The following is a 22,797-nucleotide window of genomic DNA, read 5'->3' on the forward strand; positions in this document are numbered from 1 at the left end:
TATTATACCAATAAATATAAATAAACAAATCTATAGTGATCTGATCCAGTAAGGATCTAATTTGTGCCACAAAAAACACGTGATATAAACAACGTGAAATGACAAATTGGTCCTGAATATGGACCCTGTGTGGTAAAAATCAAAATGACATCAATAACAACCCCCCAAAAATCCTTATCAGGGATCAACAGATAAAACACAGACTGGTGCAAAACAACTGTGAATCCCAAAATAGGGGATAAATAGCCTAAATCAAAGTGACAAGTGCTTAAATATACAAAAATATATATGAAACACTTAATCAAAAAACTTCAGTGAATAAATATACCAATATATAAGGTGAAACATAAATCAAAAAATATTCATAAAAGTCCACACAAATTGTTAAATATATATAAAAACGTGATCCAATGAAAAAAATATATGTATGTTTTATTAAGGTTCGTGTCCTTACCTCCCTAGCAGTCTGATTATGTCCATATTTCTGTGCTCAAAGTGGTACATTTTTTTGCATGGAAATATGTATTTTTTTTATTGTAGGCCTGTAATTTTTAGGAATAACTTACTGAAATCTGTCCGAACAAAAGTCAAGTAAACATCCCGGGTATGTTAAAATTTGAAACACGAAATCATAAATTATAATTTAATAAATAATCATAAAAATAATAATATAATAATAAATTTAATTCAATAATATAATCAAAAAAAAAAACACTGAAATTTGAAATATAGCGCCAAGTTCGCACATCACTGAGCAAAGTCGCAAAATTGTTTTCAGTGTCTGATGACGAATTTCCCCACGAATCATTATCACTCAATTCTGCAACTAGTTCTAATTTACTATCGCTGTTCTCTAGCTGGTCTAAAACCGATTTTGACCTAAAGGGATGCTTTTTGGACGCCATTGATGTTTCTCAGTTTCCAGGCAGAAAGAACAGTAAAAATGCAGGCAGGGCACAGGACAAAGCACTAGGGACAAAATGTATGTGAAATGGTTTGATACAGTAATGTTTTACTATGTTATTTTAGTGTATTTAATGAATGTCACTTTTTGTCATTTTCAAGTTTCCCGCCTGTTCTGTCCCCCGTATGTCCCTACGTCGCAGGGGATGGAACCCAGAAGACAGATGCCGGCATCCGCCGGATTACATTGCCCGGGACACTGCAGGAGTGACATCACGGGAGTGCAGGACAAGCTAAGAGAAGAACAGATCCCGGAGCAGCACCGCATGGTAAGCCCGAGTGTATTTTTTTAAATTTAATTTAATTTTTTCCATTTAATTTTTCATTATTTCATTTCATTTTTCATTTTCTAAAGAATTGTGGGAAAAAAATTAGAACTTAAAAAAAAAATCACTATGCCTCTTATTAAATACCTTGGACTGTTTTCTTTCCAAAAATGATTCATTTTGTAGGTAATTATACTGTCCTGGCATTTTACGGCCTCAAGAAAAGCAGGCAAAACATCAGGATAGATCGATTTTCAAATATACGCGGGGCAGTCAAGTGAAACCGGGACTTTTAATTTTACAGGTATAAAAAGAACTTCAACCCCAGGTTCCAGACCTCCGTGCGTTCAAAGCTGGTTACGGCGCCTGTCACAGCGTCCACCGCTGACAACACTGACACACATCCCATCCATGGGACCCGAACAAAACTGAATACCATCGGCCTTTGCACTGACCCTACTGAGCACATGTTCTAACGCAGTGGTTCTCAACCTTCCTAATGCCGCGACCCCTTAATACAGTTCCTCATGTTGTGGTGACCCCCAACCATAAAATTATTTTCGTTGCTACTTCATAACTGAAATTTTGCAGTGGGAGGAGTAGTGCCACGTCATTGGTATCAGTGGAAGGAATAGTGTCCCATCACTGATGTCAATGGGAGGAATAGTGCCCCATCATTGGTATCAGTAGTAGGAATAGTGCCCCATCATTGGTGTAGTGGTAGGAATAGTGCCCCATCATTGGTGTCAGTGGGAGGAATAGTGCCATAGGTGTCAGTGGGGGGAATAGTGCCCCATCATAGGTGTCAGTGGGGGGAATAGTGCCCCATCATTGGTGTCAGTGGGAGGAATAGTGCCCCATCATTGGTGTCAGTGGGAGGAATAGTGCCCCATCATTGGTGTCAGTGGGAGGAACAGTGCCCCATCATTGGTGTCAGTGGGAGGAATAGTGCCCCATCATTGGTGTCAGTGGGGGGAATAGTGCCCCATCATTGGTGTCAGTGGGGGGAATAGTGCCCCATCATTGGTGTCAGTGGGAGGAATAGTGCCCCATCACTGGTGTCAGTGGGAGGAAAAGTGTCCCATCACTGATGTCAGTGGGAGGAAAAGTGTCCCATCACTGATGTCAGTGGGAGGAAAAGCGCCCCAACATTGGTGTCAGTGGGAGGAATAGCGCCCCCATCACTGGTGTCAGGGGGAGGAATAGTGCCCCATCGTTGGTATCAGGGGGAGGAATAATGCCCCATCGTTGGTGTCAGTGGGAGGAATAGTGCCCCATCGTTGGTGTCAGTGGGGGAGGAATAGTGCCCCATCGTTGGTGTCAGTGGGGGAGGAATAGTGCCCCATCGTTGGTGTCAGTGGGGGGAGGAATAGTGCCCCATCGTTGGTGTCAGTGGGGGGAGGAATAGTGCCCCATCGTTGGTGTCAGTGAGGGGAGGAATCGTGCCCCATCGTTGGTGTCAGTGGGGGGAGGAATCGTGCCCCATCGTTGGTGTCAGTGGGGGGAGGAATCGTGCCCCATCGTTGGTGTCAGTGGGGGGAGGAATCGTGCCCCATCGTTGGTGTCAGGGGGGAGGAATAGTGCCCCATCGTTGGTGTCAGTGGGGGGAGGAATAGTGCCCCATCGTTGGTTTCAGTGGGGGGAGGAATAGTGCCCCACCGTTGGTGTCAGTGGGGGGAGGAATCGTGCCCCATCGTTGGTGTCAGTGGGGGGAGGAATCGTGCCCCATCGTTGGTGTCAGTGGGGGAGGAATAGTGCCCCATCGTTGGTGTCAGTGGGGGGAGGAATAGTGCCCCATCGTTGGTGTCAGTGGGGGGAGGAATAGTGCCCCATCGTTGGTGTCAGTGGGGGGAGGAATAGTGCCCCATCGTTGGTGTCAGTGGGGGGAGGAATAGTGCCCCATCGTTGGTGTCAGTGGGGGGAGGAATCGTGCCCCATCGTTGGTGTCAGTGGGGGGAGGAATCGTGCCCCATCGTTGGTGTCGGTGGGGGGAGGAATCGTGCCCCATCGTTGGTGTCAGTGGGGGGAGGAATCGTGCCCCATCGTTGTTGTCAGTGGGGGGAGGAATCGTGCCCCATCGTTGGTGTCAGTGGGGGGAGGAATCGTGCCCCATCGTTGGTGTCAGTGGGATGAGGAATCGTGCCCCATCGTTGGTGTCAGTGGGGGGAGGAATCGTGCCCCATCGTTGGTGTCAGTTGGGGGAGGAATCATGCCCCATCGTTGGTGTCAGTGGGGGGAGGAATCGTGCCCCATCGTTGGTGTCCGTGGGGGGAGGAATCGTGCCCCATCATTGGTGTCCGTGGGGGGAGGAATTGTGCCCCATCGTTGGTGTCAGTGGGGGGAGGAATCGTGCCCCATCGTTGGTGTCAGTGGGAGGAATAGTGCCCCATCATTGGTATTAGTGACACCAATGATGGGGCACTATTCCTCCCACTGACACCAATGATACTTACCTTGCTGACCCCTGCTCCAGCCTGGGCTCGCTCGCTCCCTCCCTCTCCCATGGTACAGACACTTACCTGTCAGCTGTCTTCCTTCTCCGGCCGCTCTCCTCCTCTTCACTCGCTCGATCTTCGCGGTGCCGCTCGGCTCCTCCTCTCCAAGCTCCACCTCCTCGCCGGTGATTGGCCGCCTGTGTGCCTCTCCTGAGCTACAGTTCCGGCGGCCAATCACCGGCGAGGATTGATCCCGAGGGTGTGTCCAGATGACAGGGGCGGCATGTCATCCCGCCCACACCTGGAGACGGATAGAGCAGCGGTGTCTCGGTTCCTAAGACCATCGGAAATATGTGTTTTCCGATGGTCTTAGGCGACCCCTGTGAAAGAGTCGTTCGACCCCCAAAGGGGTCGCGACCCCCAGGTTGAGAACCGCTGTTCTAACGCCTTATCTAATGTACCTTCTGGTAACTATTGGCTATTTTATTAATAAACTTTTTTTAACATACTGCACTTAGGTTGGCACCCCCTTATGTTCTTTTATATTCCTACAGAGTCTGTATCACTCTATGGGGAGCTACTACCAATAGTATTCACACCATGGACTTTATGGACTTGTTTTTATATATTACTGATTAATGTTCTTTGTACCCCTGAGAGGTACCCCTGAGGGGTATAGGCTGGCCATTCCTTGTGCTAAGTATATGGCACTTTAACTAAGATTTAATAAATTACCATTTTAAAACTACTACACCATGAGGCAATTTTATCATTGGCTCTGATCTGAGCTAAAGATCACAGAGAACCCCAGAAAAAGCGTGGCTGCAGCGGAGGCTTGTGTCCAGAGGAGGGATCCTTGTTCCAGGCTGGCTGACAGATCTTCCTAAATGGGCTCCCTACAGAGTCATATTCAACTTAATGCACATATTTTATGTGCATCTGGTGAGTGCACATTTTATACAGTATCACACGGATTGAATCGCACGGATTTTACCGGAAGTCACAAATGATTATATGTTGATGGAGAACTAATCTGTTGACCTGACCATGTTAACCCTGCACTATCTTTGAACACTTTTCTGATTTATAGACTATTGATATTATCACGTTCTTATTTTGCACTTGATGATACGCCACATTCACTTGGATTTCTATGTTACAGATTAATATTTATTTATATTGTGACATAATTTCTCATTATAAACATTTTCAGCACTGCACTTTTTATTGATTGTAGGTCACCACTTTAGATGTACACAAGAGGTCTGGTGCTAGAATTACTGCCCTTGATCTGATATTTGCAGTGATACCTCACATGTGTTGTGCGGTCGCTGTTTACATATGCATTCAACCAACACATACATTCACCTTTGCGCGTGAGCATGGGGGACAGGAGAGCTTACATTTTTATTATTTCTTTCTTTTTTTATTTTTACACTGTCCCACTGTCCCTTTCAATTTTTTAGCACTTTTATTGTTATTGTTATCACAGGGCATATAAATATCCCCTGTGATAGCAATAGGTAGTGATAGGTCTTTACTGAGAGATCTGGGATCTATTAGACCCCCAGATCTCTCCTCCCACTGTTTGTAAAAGCAATCCAGAGGCTAATTAGCTGTTAGGATTGCTTTAATAGGAAATATGACTGCTGGCTGAAAAAAACAATATTATCATGCTATATATGTATATATATATAAAGAAAATATGAAAGCCTTTTGCAAAAAACAATACTGTGACCAAATAGAGCAATATGATCTCTAAACTAAAATAGCTCAAAGTACACAATATGCGAAACAGTGCAAAAGTCTGATCAAAGTCTAAAAACACTTGTGCAGATTATGTTCAAGAAATGCTCTCCATGCAAAACCTTAACTTCAGCTTTTGGGTGGTTATTCCCCTTAAGTATCTGACCCTCATCATAAAGGTCAGATTATATATATATATCTTTAAATAAATAATTAGGTATCAAGGCCCCACATCAAGCACCTACTGCATAGACATGTTCCACACCAGAATGAGTTCCAAATGTGTAATCCAAGGGTTAAATCATCAGGTGGAAAAGCCAAGTTCAATCACTCTAATCACATAAGCATGTGAGGGGTTCTCACAGCCAGTTATTATGTTTTTCTGTCCATTCTCTGGACTCCTACAGCCCTCTTCACAATATGGTAATCCTGGAGCCACATTTTTAACAGGAAGAGAGAAACAGAAGAGTTCATATCAGACTCCTCAGTAATAAAATGGATGAAGGGGGACCCTATGCAATCCCCCCAAATTCATTACAGACCCTTATCTGAGCATACAGCCTGGCATTCCAGGAAATAGGGGGCAGGCATGTTCCCCTCCACCTGCTGAACCATACGTAGCCACATGCCATCAATATAGAGAGGGCAACTTGTCAGGAAGGATTTCCCGGTGAAGCACCTTGTCTGTGTATTTATGAGAACAAGGTCTTCTTCCCTCACAACCCTGGCCAGGGGGGTGGGGGCTTAAAAGGGAATTTGGAAGCCCACTTTAAAAATAAGGGGCCCCAATACCATCAACCCCTATATGAATTAACAAGGTAGTACCACTACTCATTCAAAAAAAGTAAACAGTAAACAAACAGTATACATGTTACTTTTTGACTAGTCCTAGTCCTTCATTAAAGAAAAATATCTCATAATGTAAATCCAATATCATCTAGTTAGTCCAATGATGCAGATCCCCATCAATCATGATGAACAATGCTTGAAAACCTTCCATAAGAAAAAAAACAGTCAACCTGCTGGCACTTTGGATTCCATTGATCACTGAATGAGTATGCCTGCTTTTGGACCACATAGCTACATGCAAGCAAAGTGGCAGGCTATCCTGTGTGATGTCATTGACAAAATATCAACATGACCATTATTATTTATATGAATTTTGCATTTTTAATGTTTCACTTTAAGCATTATTAAAATTACTGATCCCCATTTTTTGCCAGCACCCCTAGCTTATAATAAAGCTTACCTGTAGGTACAAGGAATACCTCCTAAACGTGCACTGTTTAGGAGATATTCAGTATCTCTGCAGCTGATGGCGTCTCTAGCGTATGTGCTCTGAAGGAACAGCATACCCGTGCTGTTCCTTCAGAGCTCTGTGCCACAGCCTAGACTCCCACCTGCATGCAGGAGTGATGACTTCATGGCTCAGTCAATCAAGCGGCCAGAGTCTGCGAACCCGGAAGGAAGACTGGGTGAAGATGGAAGCCTTGTCAGCAGTGATAGCGCACCAATGGAGGGCTTCATACTAACGTAAGTAATGCTAGCACATTATGACACTATTTTGCAGGGGAATTTTTTTTTTGCGGTTTACTACTGCTTTACAGTGCAGTTACACCTAACATGTATGTATTAACTGTGTATTTCACAGTGGTGTCTGTTCAATAGTTGCTTGGCACCTGCCACACTTTTGACAACACCTGACTATGCTATAACATGTCCTATTGCTTTCACAGGAAAAAAAAAACTATATTTGTACAGAGGAAATTTACAGAGAAGTATAAGTTTAAAAAAAAAATTACAAAATTATACTCACATAGGTGAATGCAGCATTGATTCTGTCCGCTACTGGCTCTGCACTGATTGCTTAGTTCTCCCCTCCACTCTGAGCAGAGAGCACTGACTGACTTCTGGCTTTCTGCTCTGCCCCTCCAGCACTCACTGGAGCACTGGGCTGTGGAGTGGCTGGCTCAGCCTCTCAGCGGATCACTAAGAGGCTGAGACAGGTGCTGATCCACGCTTCTGGGTCAGGAACATATGCTCTGATGACAATTCATTTAATCAAGTGGTGAGGAAATTAAGAGAAAGACTACAACTATGAGAGGGTATTCTTCATATTTGAAGAAAGTATACAAATGAGTTATCAATAAAACACACCAAGAATTACTCTATAATAAAAAAACAGGTCAATCAAAACAACCCTATATGGATTATTTCTAGGTTTTCAAATCAACATCTACAGATCAGAAAAATGATAGGTAAATATTGGCACCTACTTATTATTGATCCCAATATTGGTTTCTTGCTTTCGGACATGCGTTTACATTGAGACATGCCAAATCGATTAAGGACAATGTATTCCAGAGTGAATTTAAAAGTGAAGAGGGGACCAAGTAGGATTTGCTCCTGGTCGCCAAACGCCAGATGCAAAAAGAAGACTCATTTCTCTCTTACACACATTAGAAACCACCAAACGACCCTCCCTACTTTTATCCTTTGATGCTGAGAAAGCATTTGACCGAATACACTGGAACTTTATGAACACACTTCAAAATTTTGGAATCACAGACTGGATGCTATTGGCAATCCTTGCCCTCTATTCCAACCCTTCAGTGAGAGTGCTAACCAACGGTACGCTATCACAGATTTTCCACATCTCCAACGGTACTAGACAAGGTTGTCCCCTATCCCCCATAATCTTCACCCTACTCATTGAACCACTAGCCTCAAAACTCAGAGAGGACCCAGCATTCACAGGAATCACCAAGCTCAAAAGAGAACACAAAATTAGTCTATTTGCAGATGACATCAAACTAATGATTACCAAACCACACAAATCACTCCAAACGATCCAGACACATCTTCAAAAATACTCAGAAGTATCATACTACAAACTCAATGCACCCAAATCCTCTATCTTAAACATTAATATATCCACTAAGCTCCAGAAAATACTCCTCCAGCGCTTTGCCTTCTCCTGGGAACACCATAGCATCCCTTACCTGGGAATTAAACTCACCACCTCAACAGACCAACTTTACACCGCAAATCATAAACGACTACTCAAATCCATCCCTCAAGAACTTAAAAACCTACGCTGGGAAGAGTAGCTGCTCTAAAAATGTGCATACTACCTAAAATCCTTTACATCTTTTGCACACTCCCCATACCCGTCCTCAATGCTTTCTTCTCCAAACTTCAAGCATTACTTGCCAAATTCCTCTGGAACTCAAAGAAACCCAGATGTACAACAAACCTTCTTATACGCCCAACCTCTAGAGGAGGGGCAGGTCTCCCGCACTTAAAATCATACTATATTGCAGTACTTATAGACCAACTCTACTTTTGGTGGCACCCAACTATCGAAAAAACGTGGACCACTATAGAAACACTCCCTCACCTTCCGCCAACACTATGTGACATTCTATTCCTACCACAAACTTCTCAATCCAGAAATCTACCCAAGCACCCTTGCATCCGGGCTTCCACACAAGCTTGGTATGACATCTTATCATCTAACTCTCCAGAGTCAAAAGCAATTCCTACCCCGATCACCATACTACACTTTCTTACCCCTTCCTTGAACCTCCTACATTGGGAAAAAGAAGATTTATTCTGTATACAAGACCTCTATACAAACCACAAACTAGACTCCTTCCCGACCATCCAACAGAAGTTTCACCTTCCTGACAGTGAAATCTTCACATATTTGAGGATAACTCACTCCTTACAAGAGATGAATGTGCCACATCTTTTGAAGGTTCCTACAACCGCATATGTTTTTCTTAATAATTCGCAATACCCTAAGAAAGGGATATCGACCTTTTACACACTTATAACCAGATCACTGTTTACCCTACAATCACCTCTCTATCTAACTGGGAGAAACTGCTCTCTCAACCAATACAACCCCACACATGGGAAATAACCTTTAACATCACACACAAAGCATCTAGATGTAGCTCCCACTGGGAATCGTACATGAAAATTTGACACCACTGGTACTTTACACCTGTCAAACTCCCTTTATTTTACCCTCACCACTCATCCGCTTGCTGGAGACAATACGAAGAAACAGGATCAACCCTACATATACTCTGGACCTGCAAATCTCTAAGATCGTACTGAAATAGTATCTTCCAATTGATCTCAGCAGTTGTTGGAGCCTAAGTGGCTCCAAATCCTGCTCTCGCTCTCCTCCATATAGGAATTGACAAATTCAGTAAAATATCCCATACCATCATTATCCACATATTAGCAGCTGCAAAAGTTAACATCACTAAACTATGGAATTCTTCCAAAACCCTTCTCCCTCTGCCCTTATGTCAGGGATGCGGGTGTGACCAGAAGTGTGTGGACTGACACAGGGAAACGCAAGCTTCATATATGGTATAAATAAGACGATTTATTAAAGACTAACAATACAAACATAAACGCAGTGCACCAAACCCCAAGCTAACACAAATACATACAACAAGGTGAAACAAACCCAAACCTAAACTGATACAGATACACAGGTACATACACATATAGAGCACAACGTAGTCAGGCAAGCCGGGTCGATAACTATCGGGCAGGTAGGTACGGGAGGAGCAGGCGGAGAGAACGGTCAGGGTCATAAGCCAGGGATCAAAACAGGAGAAGTCAACAGAGGTCAGGATCAGGCAGGGTCGGCAACAAGTCAGGCAGAGGCAGAGGCAGGAACAGGAACGCAGGTTACAAGATACAGGGGCCCATGGAAAAACACACACCAAGGCACAGACTGCAGGTCTGGCCATCCCTTAAATACACCTGCAATCAGCCCCAGGTGATGGCTAATTGCCGAAGTGAACCTCTGGTTGTTGAGAGCACCCGCTGGCCAGCCCTGGTACTGCAGCCCACAAGGCAGGTGAGTCCCACCACTATTGGCAAGTCCATTCCTGACACCTTATAGCAGACCTGAATTCCAGTGTGACATGGAAAGAAGATCAGCCCTTAATAATAATTCTTCCCATCACAAATTCAATAACCAATGGTCTCTATGGCTACAAAACCCCAACTGCTCTAAAAGATGATAATATATTCATAAATAAACAATACTGCGACCCTATGTCCTAGACTGGTGTCCCCCTTCCCTCCCCTATTCCGTTCCACCTTATACAATGTTTTTACACCTAACGGGTTCACACTAAACAAATAATACCTTCTGAAACACTAGATATTTGTTTATATACCCCCAGCCAATTGGTGGGGGATTTTCTTTTTCTTTTTCATATAAGTATGTATGCACCTGATTGTGAACCGCACTGATATATATTATTTTGTATTGTATCAAAATCTTTCACTAAAAATATTTGAAATAAAGTTTATCCCAAGCATCAACTACTCTTTCAGTAAAATAGTACTTTCTGAGGTTAGTTTTGAACTTTCCTCCAGTTAGTTTAAGGTCATGTCCCCGTTTTCTTGATTTTGGTTTTGTGTTGAAAATCCTGTCTTCCTGAACTTTATTTACCCCCTTCATGTATTTAAAGGTTTTAATCATGTCTCCCCTTTCCCTTCTTCCTTCAGACTGTACATGTTAAGTTCTTGAAGTCGCTCTTGCTATGTTTTATCCCCCAGACCTTTCACCATTTTTTCTTCCCAATCTCTTGACTCGTTCTATCTTATCAATATCTTTTTGCAAGTGAGATCTCCAGAACTGGACACTGTATTCTAAATGAGGCCTAACTAAAGATCTATATAGGGGAATCAGGACCTCCTTTCTCCTGCTGGTGATCCCTCTAGTGTCACAAGTTAGCCTGCAGTTTCTTGTTTGTGTATTCTTTCTTGTTGCAGTGCTGTACCTGATCCCTTTCACATGTGTGTTTGTCTGTGCTCACCTATGGGTGTCATCTGCTGTTCTCTGGGTTTTATTTCCTTCCCTTCCATTATGTCCTGGCCCACCTCCTTGTTTGCCTGTCTATATAAGACATGCTCAGTCTAGGCCACTTTGCCTGAGCAACTTCCTAGTTGTCTGAGCTCCTGTGTGTTGCTATCTCCTGTATCCTGCATTGACTACTTGTGTACTGACCTCGGTTTCGTTCTCTGACTGTGCTTGTTTTCCGCCTGTCCTGACCTCAGCTAGTCTATCGGATTCTGTTTGTCTCCATGCCCTGAATATCTACAAGGGCTCACTACCACAGGTGCTGACAGTTTGCTCAGGCCATGAGCTCCTCGGAGACACCGCAGCCTCTCCTGGAACAACTTCAGTGTTTGGCGCAGAGTCGATGTCCAGCAGGCCTATCAAGAACAAATTATGCACTGTCTGTAGAAACTCTCCTCCCAGTTGGATCAGCTGCAAGTTGTGTCCACTTCCTCACCCTCTGTTTCGGCTCCTGTCCTGGCTCCTGCTCCGATTCCTGCTGCTCCAACTCCTGCTGCTCCCCCAAGTGGAACACAGCCCTTCGAGACTCCAACTGGCTCCACCACCTCATTTCTCTGGTGATCCCACAGCATGTCAGGGCTTCATCAATCAGTGCTCTATTCACTTTTAACTAGCAGCCGACCATTTTGTACTGACCGTTCCAAGCTGGCATACATGATTACCCTCCTTTCGGGTGAAGCACTGGCTTGGGCCCCGCCACTGTGGAAGCGTCAAGATCCCATTATTTCCAGTCTCCCAGCAAGCTTTCTGGAAAACCTTCAATGTGCCCGGCAGGACTTCATCTGCTGCGGGAGCCCTTCTTCGCCTTCATCAAGGTAGCATGATGGTTGGTGAGTATGCAGTTCATTTTCGCACCTTAGCTTTGGAACTGGCATGGAATAATGAGGCCCTTTCTGCAACCTTTTGGCAGAGTCTGGTGGACCATATTAAGGATGAACTAGCTGGAAGAACCATACCCACCACCCTGGGTGACTTGATTGCTCTTAGCATCCAAATCAATGTCCGCTTCCAGGAGTGAGATTTGGAAAGGTCTGGTCCACATCGCCCCCAAGTGGGTTCGTTAGCTCCTTTTTCCAAAAATCCCCTGATTGATCACCTCTGCAACTGTACCAACATCCGAGGAACCTATGCAGTTTGGCCGAACATGCCTCACTCCACAAGAGCAATCACATCGCCTAAGAGTTGGTCTATGCCTTTACTGTGGGACTGAGGGTCATGTGATTAAGTCTTGTTCGGTTCATCTGGGAAAATCTCGGGTCTAGGTCACTCTGAGGGAAGTGATCTAGACCAGAACCTGAACTCCATCTCCTTCCCTCGATTTGTTATACCTGTCTCCATCCATTGGGCTCTGAACTCGTATCAAGTTTCGGCTTATGTGGACTCTGGGGCAGCCAGAATATTCATTGAACAATCATTGGCTGCTGAATTGGGCATTCCTCTTGTCCCCTTGATGACCCCCCTGTCTGTATTTTCAGTTGATGGTCCTATCTTTGCCTTAGGACCTCTACACTTTCGAACTAACTGTATAACTATGCATGTGGGTGTTCTTCATCGTGAGGAAATCTCCTTCCTGATCCTCCTTAAGTCCTCAAGCCCCATCATTCTTGGACTTCCATGGTTGCAGAAACACTCACACTATCTTGGCTGGAACTCTGGCCAAGTATTGTCATGGGTGTCACAATGCCATTGGACTTGTCTCCCTAAAGTGCTTCCAGCTCTTTGTGTACCCGTGGCTGAGGTCACCACCTCTCCAATTCTCCCTCTGCATTATCAGGCCTTCCAAGACGTCTTTTGGAAGAAAGCTGCTGACTGTTTGCCCCCTCACCGTCCCTATGATTGTGCTATTAATCTCCAACCTGGGACTTCTCCACCTTGAGGTAAAGTTTACCCTCTCTCCATTCCTGAGACTCAAGCCATGTCTGAATACGTCCAGGAGAATCTGCAGAAAAGATTTATCCGTAAGTCCAATTCTCCTGCTGAGGCTGGCTTCTTTGTGGAGAAAAAAGATGGTACACTCCGGCCCTGCATTGATTATAGAGGTCTCAATGCTATCATTGTTCAGAATCGGTACCCTTTACCTCTGATTTCCGAACTCTTTGACAGACTCCCAGATGCTCGAATTTTCACTAAGCTAGACCTCCATGGAGCATACAATCTGGTTAGGATCTGTGAGGGGATGAGTGGAAAACAGCTTTCAATACCAGGGATGGGCATTATGAATATCTTGTAATGCCCTCCGGATTGTGTAATGCCCCAGCCGTCTTTCAGAACTTTGTTAATGACATTTTTTCTAATCTCCTGTATGTTTGTGTCATTGTCTATCTGGATGACATTTTTTTCTCCAGATTTAAAAACTCATTGTCAGCACATATGTACTGTTCTTCTATGTCTTCGGGACCACCACCTGTATGCAAAGTTGGAGAAATGCCTCTTCGAACAAACCCAGGTTTCTTTTTTAGGCTACACAGTCATGGATAAAGGGCTGCTTATGGATCCTGCAAAACTCCAAGCCATCTCCAACTGGCCTCAGCCCTCTGGTTTGAAAGCCACACAGCACTTCTTGGGAGTCACCAACTTCTATCGCCAGTTCATTCCTGACTATTCTTCACTGGTGGCCCCAATCACTTCTTTGACCCGGAAGGTTTCCAACGCCAGAACCTGGCCTCCTGAGGCAGTCATGGCATTCCACAAACTAAAATCCACCTTCCTCTCTGCATCTATTCTCATATGACATTTTCCAGCCTTTTTTCTTGGAGGTAGATGCTTCATCTTTGGGAGTGGGGACTGTCCTTCTCCAAATGCATGATGGTAAGCTCCGTCCTTGTACTGTGATGAAGCTGGCACTGTAAAAATGGTGACATCTGCTGGAGGGATCTCCACTTCGTATCCAGATTTATACTGATCATAACAATGAGTCAGTATTTCTCCTTTTTAAGATGGTACAAAAGTGAAAGGTTTCTATGCATTGCACTTTCCACAAAGGAGAGGTGATTTTGACAGAGAACTGCTTAAAAAGGAGAAATACTGGATATATAAACTTGATACATTGTACCCTAAGGGGTTAAATGTGGAATGTGATCTCCAAGTATTTTTGGATAAATAGATCTACATAGTTATGTACCCTTATATTGCCATATGTTGGCTGACCTATGGCATTTCTCTATCTTCACTAATAGTTGGATTATATGTTAAATAACTAAGGTAAACCTTTTTTGCACCTGGGAATAATAATAATAATATTGATGACCTCATGTTATGAATTCAAGTATGGCTCCATAAATATATAAAAGGATCGACCGTTGAGCTAATTATCCCCCCTTTCTTCTTAATAATAACTATACCATAAAATGGATATTTGAAATTTGGGTATTTTTGGGTATTTTTGATAAAATAACCCATAGTGAGAAATCTTAGTTAATATTGCCATCTTGTGGTGGCTTTGCGGTAATTCATATTGTCCTTTTGGGAACCTGACTCAATGAATAGACCTGGTAATTCTTTTATTAATATCGCCATTTTCTGGTGAGAGTGTAGTAATGTTTCAACTGATTAGTATATCTTATTCATGGTCCTTTGATTTATATATGCATTGTTAAAATTGCCAAGCCTTTCCTCTCTCTGATGTTTCTAGTCGCCTGTCTTTTTAATTATATTCAATAATGACCAGCAGCTGTGCTAAGTATTTAGCCCTCTTTTTTCTTCCATTGGGAATAACTGCAGGTTAGTTTTTGCATAAATGGGTGGGTCTTAACCCACTATAAATAGGAAATTGAAATGCAGTGTTTTCATTGGTCCTGACGAAGCTGAGTGAGATACGCCCATCGGCGAAACGCGTTGACGTCATACGTCAGATACGACACTTCCGGTCATGCGCATTAGGTGGAACGCACGCTGACCTACAAGGAGGAAGCCATCTTCACATGCCATGAGGCAAGCCTAAGCAGCACAGGCGTCAAGAAGGGGCTGGAACCCGCGGTATATCGGCGGATGTCAGCGGTGGTTCCTTGGCCTCTCTGGCCTTGTATGGCAGTACCTATGAAGGACATTCTTTCCTTTCCTATTATCCATTGCACAGGTGGTGAGTGGACTGTTACAGGACATTAGATATATGGTCCAGTGTGATCTATATGACCTATATATCCTATATAGAGTGTAAGCTCTTTCAGTGACTTTCCACATATTGTTTGTTTCACTACAGGATGGGGACATCATGGTGCTTTATATAGGAAACAAGATATACCACGTATATTCCAACAGGCAGAAGATCTATTGGGATGTGTCTTGTTTTTCTTACAGAAAGTGGTGTGTAGTCCACATGTAGTGGTGAAGAAACCATTTCAAGCAGTGTGCTGCTTTTTGCATCTTTTCTTCCATCCTGGGAATAAATGGGGCATATTCTCATTCAAGAGCCCTAGAAAACAGCTGTTTATATTACAGATGAATGGGCCCCAACCACTTGTGCCGGCATAGGAATGTACTGCATCATATATATGATATTATGTCTTCTTTCATATAGGCCTAGAGGCATGCTTTTCTCTTTCTTACGCATACTGTGCTTGCTGCATTGCATACATGTGATACCTATATCCATTGTATAATTTTTTGAAATTCCCTGGTTGGGATATAACCATTTTGGTAGTAGCTTAGTCTACATTATTACAACATGTTTTATGGTATACCTATGGTATAATTTTTGGATACACCTCCTTTGGGAAGTGTTCACCTATGCGTCTGTGCTACAGGGACTTTAGACTCTTGTAGTCATTTTCTCTGTTGCACATGTATTCAGACCGGTCTTGGTGTCATTTTATATGGTTTTAGGTCTGTGTGTATTGTCTCATACTGAGGTGATGGTAAACCAGGGCGATTGCCCACATGTCATATTTATATGTATAATAAAGCATAATTTTTGGAAATTTTTCTGAGTGTCACATTCTGTTCATAATGTAGCCGCTTTTTCTGTGAATCTCTCACAAACCCCCCTTTTTTTGCACTCCTTTTACCTCTACCTGTTCCAGATGAACCTTGGCATTGCAATTCCATGGTATTTTTTTTGATCTACCCCGTTTCAGCAGGTTCCACTGTTATCTGGGTGGTTGTGGACAGGTTTTCTAAAATGTGCCACCTAATTCCATTTCCAGGACTACCTTTTGCCATCACGTTGGCTTCCAACTTAATTAAGGAAATCTTCCGTCTTCATGGTATGCCCTCACACATTGTTTCTGATAGAGGTGTTCAATTTACAGCTCACTTCTGGAGGGCTCTGGCCACATCCTTTGGAGTCAAGTTAGACTTCTCCTCTGCCTTTCATCCACAGTCTAATGGCCAAACCGAAAGGATCAACCAGAACGTGGAAAGTTATATTCGTGCTTTCATTTCAGCCCATCAGGATGATTGGGTAGACCTTCTACCCTGAGCAGAGTTTAACCTTAATAACCATGCCAGTGCCAGTACTGGTGAGTCTCCCTTTTTTACTGTGTATGGTCATCATCCTTCTGTGCCATTTCCTGTTCCCATCTCCTGTGCGGTGCCTACAGCTGCAGACAAACAATGATCATTCAATTCCATCTGGACAGAGGTTTCCAAGAATTTACATTTGGCAGCTTCCAAGTACAAAATAGCTGCAGATCACCATCACCACGTGAGTCCCAAATTTCTCCCTGGTGACAAGGTTTGGCTCTCTACCAAGAATATTTGTCTATGGGTACCCTCTATGAAATTTGCTCTTCGGTTCATTGGTCTCTTTACCATTCTCTGCCAGGTCAATCCTGTTGCTTTTAAACTTTGCCTCCATTCACATTTGAGAATCTCTAATGTTTTCCATGTTTCTCTTCTAAGACTGTACATCATCAACAGGTTTTCCTGTCCTCATCGTCACCTTTCCCCAATAGTGAGTACTACGAATCAGTATGAAGTCAAGCAAATCTTGGATTCTAAATTCATCAGAGGGAAGCTCTTGTATCTAATTGACTGGAAGGGATATGGTCCTGAGGAGAGGTGTTGGATTCCTTCTTCTGATGTTTCTGCACCCCGTCTGGTGGAGTTTTTTCATCAGAAGATTCCCCTTAAGTCTGGCCCTAAAAAAGTGGAGAGACCTCGCAAAGGGGGAGGGGGGGGGGGGTATTGTCACAAGTTAGTCTGCAGTTTCTTGTTTGTGTATTCTTACCTCCATGCTGCAGTGCTGTTCTTGATCCCTTTCTCATGTGTGTTTGTGCTCACCCATGGACGTCATCTGCTGTTCTCTGGGTTTTTTTTCCTTCCCTTCTATCACTTCCTGGCCCGCTTACTTGTTTGCCTGCCTATATAACACATGCTCAGTCTAGGCCACTTTGCCTGAGAAATTTCCTAGTTGTCTGAGCTCCTGTGTGTTGCTATCTCCTATATCCTGCATTGACTACTCGTGTACCGACCCCGGCTTCTTTCTTTGACTGTGCTTGTTTTCCACCTGTCCTGACCTCAGCTAGTCTATTGGATTTCCGTTTGTCTCCTCCCATTGTACTCTGCTCCTGTGAGCGGTCTCTTTATCCTCAGCTGGGCGTACCTGGGGTCGTGACCTAGTCCCAGCTTGCTGCAAGTCCATCCCCACCATCAGGGGTTCTGGTGAAGAAGCAGGCTGGGGCTTAGACTCCGTGCCCTGGGGAACCCCAAGTTGACTATCTACAAGGGCTCACTACCATGGGTGCTGACATCTAGTGATGCATACTAGAATTCTATTCACTTTCCCCACTGTCTGGCCACACTGTTTTCTCATTTTGCAATCTTCTGAAATAAATACCCCCAAGTCCATTTCTTCTGAAGTGCTGGCCAACACTGTACCCCCAATGTTTTTTCTCTCAAGGGATTCTTTTTCCCTAAGTGCATTATTTTTACATTTAGAAACATTGAACTGCAATTTCTACTTTTTTGACCAATCTTCCAGCAAATCATGTTCCATGTTACAGACACCTCCAGGGATATTAACCCTAATGCACACCTTTGTATCATCAGCAAAAAGACATACCTTACCCAAAAAACCCTTTGGCTTTATCACTCACATATACAGTAGACTAATTAGAACAGGACATTTTACAGAGCCTTGTGGTACTCTACTAGTGACTGGTCTCTGTTCCGAGTGAAACCCATTTACAACCACACTCTGGTATCTATCCTTTAGCCAGCTGCATGTCCATAGAACCACCCAAGGGCTAGGTCTTAGCTTGTACATTTATATTAGATCATTATGTGGAACTATATCAAATGCCTTGCTGAAAACAAGATATGCTATGTCCACAGCGCCACCTTGGTCCAAAACATTGGTAATATAATCCAAAAATCCAATCAGATTAGTCTGACATAATCTTCTCTTGGTAAAGCCATGCTGCTTTGGATCTAGCAAGTTGTGTGTTTTTAACTGTTCAATGATCCTTCTTTTCAGAAGTGATTCCATTAACTTGACTACAACCAATGTTAAACTCACTGGCCTGTAGTTGCAATCTTCTACCTTGCTGTCCTTCTTGTGGATAGGTACAATATTAGCTGTCCACCAGGCATGGGGAACGTCTCCTGTTAGAAGAGATTGATTAAAAAGATCAGTTAATGGTCCAACAACTATACCTCGAAGTTATCTTAACTGAGCCAGTTCCTATGCTACCTCTTTCTCTGGAATCCTAAAAATGATCCATCATCCATCATTACTAGAACCAATATGAGTTCCCAATGTATTAGTTAGTATTGTTAGTATATTTTTTTTCTGAGAAGACTGAGTAAAAGTAATTGTTTAAATGGTTTGCTACATCCAGGTCTCCCTCAACATAAGTGTTGTGCCCAGTTTTCATTTTAATGATCCCATTGTATTTTTTCTATCAACGATGTAGCTAAAAAAAAGTTTCAAGTTTCATCTCCTTTCTTAAGAGATTTAGCAATTGTCTCCTCTTTCTGTGCTTTGACAGCACTGATAATGTGTTTGGCCTCCTTTTTTCTATTCTTATACTCTTCTCTGTCAGATGCACCTCTTGTTTCCGTGAATCTCCTATATGCTGATATTTTGTTCCTTTACTATCCTACTTATCTCTTTAGTGAACCATATTGGTTCTTTTCTTCTGTTTATCCTTACTAACTTGCCTGATATATAATTTAGTTGCCTTCAGGATGGTAGACTTTAATAGTTCCCACTGATCACTCACTCCTGTCATTTTACTCCAACCTTTCAACTCATGTTTTAGTAATTCACCCATTTCAGCAAAATTCATCTTTTCGAAATCTAAGACTTTTGTTTTTGTATATGATTTTTCAGTTGTTATTTTAATATCAAACCAAAGACATTGGTGATCACTAGAACCCAATTTTTTCCCCACCTGAACATTAGACAGTACTAGGTCTAGAATATGATTGCCTCGGGTTGGACTTTTTACCAACTGTTTTAGAGAAAGCCCATTCAGTGCTTCCATTACATCCCTGTTCCTGCTTGTCAGGCATGTTGAATTCATCCATAATCAAGACCTCCTCCTTCATTGCCTTTTGAGTTATCTCGTCAATCAACAAGTTATCAAAATCTTCAGTCTGTCCTGGGGGATCTGTATATTACACCAATTCTAATAGAAGATCCCTCTCTGGTTGGAAGGCAGACCCAGAGGGTTTTGAGTATCTCATTTGTTCTTTGAATAATGTTAGCCTTATGCTATTTTTGACTTATATGGCAACTCCACCTCCCCTCTTCCCTACTCTGTCTTTCCTGTATAGTGTATACCCTGGTATAGTTATTTCCCAGTCATTTGAAGAACCAACTCTCTGTAATTGAAACAAGATCCAAATTGTCCATAAACATAAAAGCTGTCAGCTCACAAAACTTGTTGCCTAAACTACGAACATTAGCGCACATGACATGAAAAACACTACTAATTACTGCTTTATTTTTAACACCAGAAACATTAACTGAAGTGACCCCATTAAGCCCAGTCTTCAGCAACACAAACCCTCACATTTGTTTCAGTCTTCTGGGGACAGAAACACTCCTCAACAATTACATCTCTACCACCATTTCTCAGTTTAAATGCATGTCCAAAAAACTCATAAATTCCATACTAAGAAGCTCAGCGCCCTTGTGTGAGGGATGCAGACCATTTCTTTCATACAGCTCAATGTCATACCATCTGATAGCATCATGACTAACCTTCAGCTCTACACCAATCCTTTAACCAAACATTGAACTCTTCTATACAAAGTACTTTTTCTTGTTGTCCACTATGCACAGGCAAGACCACCGAAAATGTAACAGTACACCCTAACTGTTGAAAATCCTGTCCAAAAACTGAAAATTATTCTGTACAGAACACACATCATTCTGGGACAAATCATTTTTGCCAACGTAAAGGACAATATCAACATTGCACTCTTCACTAGCTTTTCAGACAATTTTTAAAATACGCCTTTTATCTCACTAACAGTAGCACCAGGTAAACATCTAACTTCCTTTGACACTTCCACATGATTTCCTAAAGAAACACCTCTTAAAATTGAATCACCAACAAGAAGATGACTTCTCTTTTTAGGAGCCTTATCCACAAAACTTGCCTGGAATGGAACCCAAGATAAAACAGTTACTTTTGGCACAGCAATATTTTTCTCAGGGGCCTCCTTCCTATGCTCACAATCATCTACGTTTGCAACCTTTGTATCTGCTTCTAGCTCAGAAAGAACACTATAGGAGTTATACAGTGTCACATGAAAAGCTACATGTTTAAGGTCCACAGGACTCACTCTTCCTGACCAACAGTTGTCCACACTGCCCTTCTCCTACGCAGTCTTTGAGGAAGAGGTGGCTTTTTTGCAAGGCAGTTTAACAGAACAAATTGGCTTAGACAGCCTCCTTATATCAGACTGCAGGGCAATAAGCAGTGAATTTAGACAAGTAATACTTCCGCCTGGCAGTACTAGGGTCATTGGTTCGAATCCCAGCCATGGCACCTCCTGCCTGGAATTTGCATGTTCTCCCTGTGCCTGCGTGGGTTTCCCCCGGGTACTCCGGTTTCCTCCCACACTCTAAAGACATGCTGGTAGGTTAATTGGATCCTGTCAAAATTGGCCCTTGTATATGAATGTGAGTTAGGGACCTTCGATTGTACGCCCCTTGAGGATTAGGGACTGATGTGAATGTACATTATATATGTAAAGCGCTGCGTAAATTGACAACACTGTTTAAGTACCTGAAATAAATAAATAATGTAGGCTAGAAATCTGCGTAGGACAGCATTCCAGCTTCCAAAAAGCACCATGAAAAACAAATGCCAAACAAGTACTGCACTTAACTAAACCAAACATTTAAAAAAAGATTTACTTAAATCCAAACACAAGTACTAACCAAAAATTGTTGGCTGTTTCCAAACTCCTGCTATTTTCAAACTATGCACCTTTGTCCTTCTGCACTTCTGTACAGCTGCACTTCCAACTAGCAAAGCCTACAAAGTAAACTCTGCAGAGTTGCTACACCACTTAAATACAACAGGTTACTACTCTTTCATATGCTAATTGATAACACCCAGTAACCAACACATGCTAATTGATAACACCCAGTAACCAACACATGCTAATTGATAACACCCAGTAACCAACACATGCTAATTGATAACACCCAGTAACCAACACATGCTAATTGATAACACCCAGTAACCAACACATGCTAATTGATAACACCCAGTACTCAACTCCTCAGCAGCAGAAAAACAATTACTCCAGTACTTAATAAACAATCACCAGTAGCAACACAGACCCATTATCAAGGTTTAATAAAAGTAAACAATTTAGGAAACGTAAATAGAAATACTGTAAAGAATTTAGAAATAACGCAAACTTACTGTATTCAGCTACTGCTGTTCAAACTATGCACGTTTGGTCTTCTGCACTTCAGTACGGCTGCACTTGCAAAGGCTACAGAGTAAAGTCTACAGCGTAAATGTTACAGAGTTGCTACCCCTCTTAAATACAACAGGTTACCTCTCTTACATATGCAAATTGATAACACCCAGTACTCAACACATGCTAAGTTTGGATCTTTTTTCCTCCTTTTGATATTCAATTCGTGCTCTTTCTTGCTTCAGTGTTTCTCTGTTTTTCCCCTTGTTTTTAGATTAATTTATAAATAGTTGTTCGCTGTTCTGGGCTTGATACATATTTTCAAGCAACTTCCATTACTTTCCTGATAGCTCCAGCATCTGTTCCAGTTTCTATAATATTATTCCTGGGAAACAAAATATGTAAGCCTTGAAGATAATTTTTGGGTGGTTGATTTGATTTTGTGTATAAATAATTGTAACACACTTGGCATATTTTTAAATAAAGGAGCGTGATTCTTTTTTTGGTGATTTCTATCACTTCCTGGCTGCCCCATCAGCCTTTGGGCTTGGGCCTGATGGTGGTCTGTTTTTATGCAGCTTCTGGTGCTGAAATGTCTGTCATAGCTGGGTCAGAACGAACTCCACTCCTGTGATCCATAAGAGGAGAATAGTCAAAA

This window comes from Staurois parvus, unplaced genomic scaffold (genome assembly GCF_062004578.1).
Source record: "Staurois parvus isolate SC_StPar_1 unplaced genomic scaffold, SC_StPar_1.0 ptg000434l, whole genome shotgun sequence".
Classification (NCBI taxonomy): Eukaryota; Metazoa; Chordata; class Amphibia; order Anura; family Ranidae; genus Staurois; species Staurois parvus.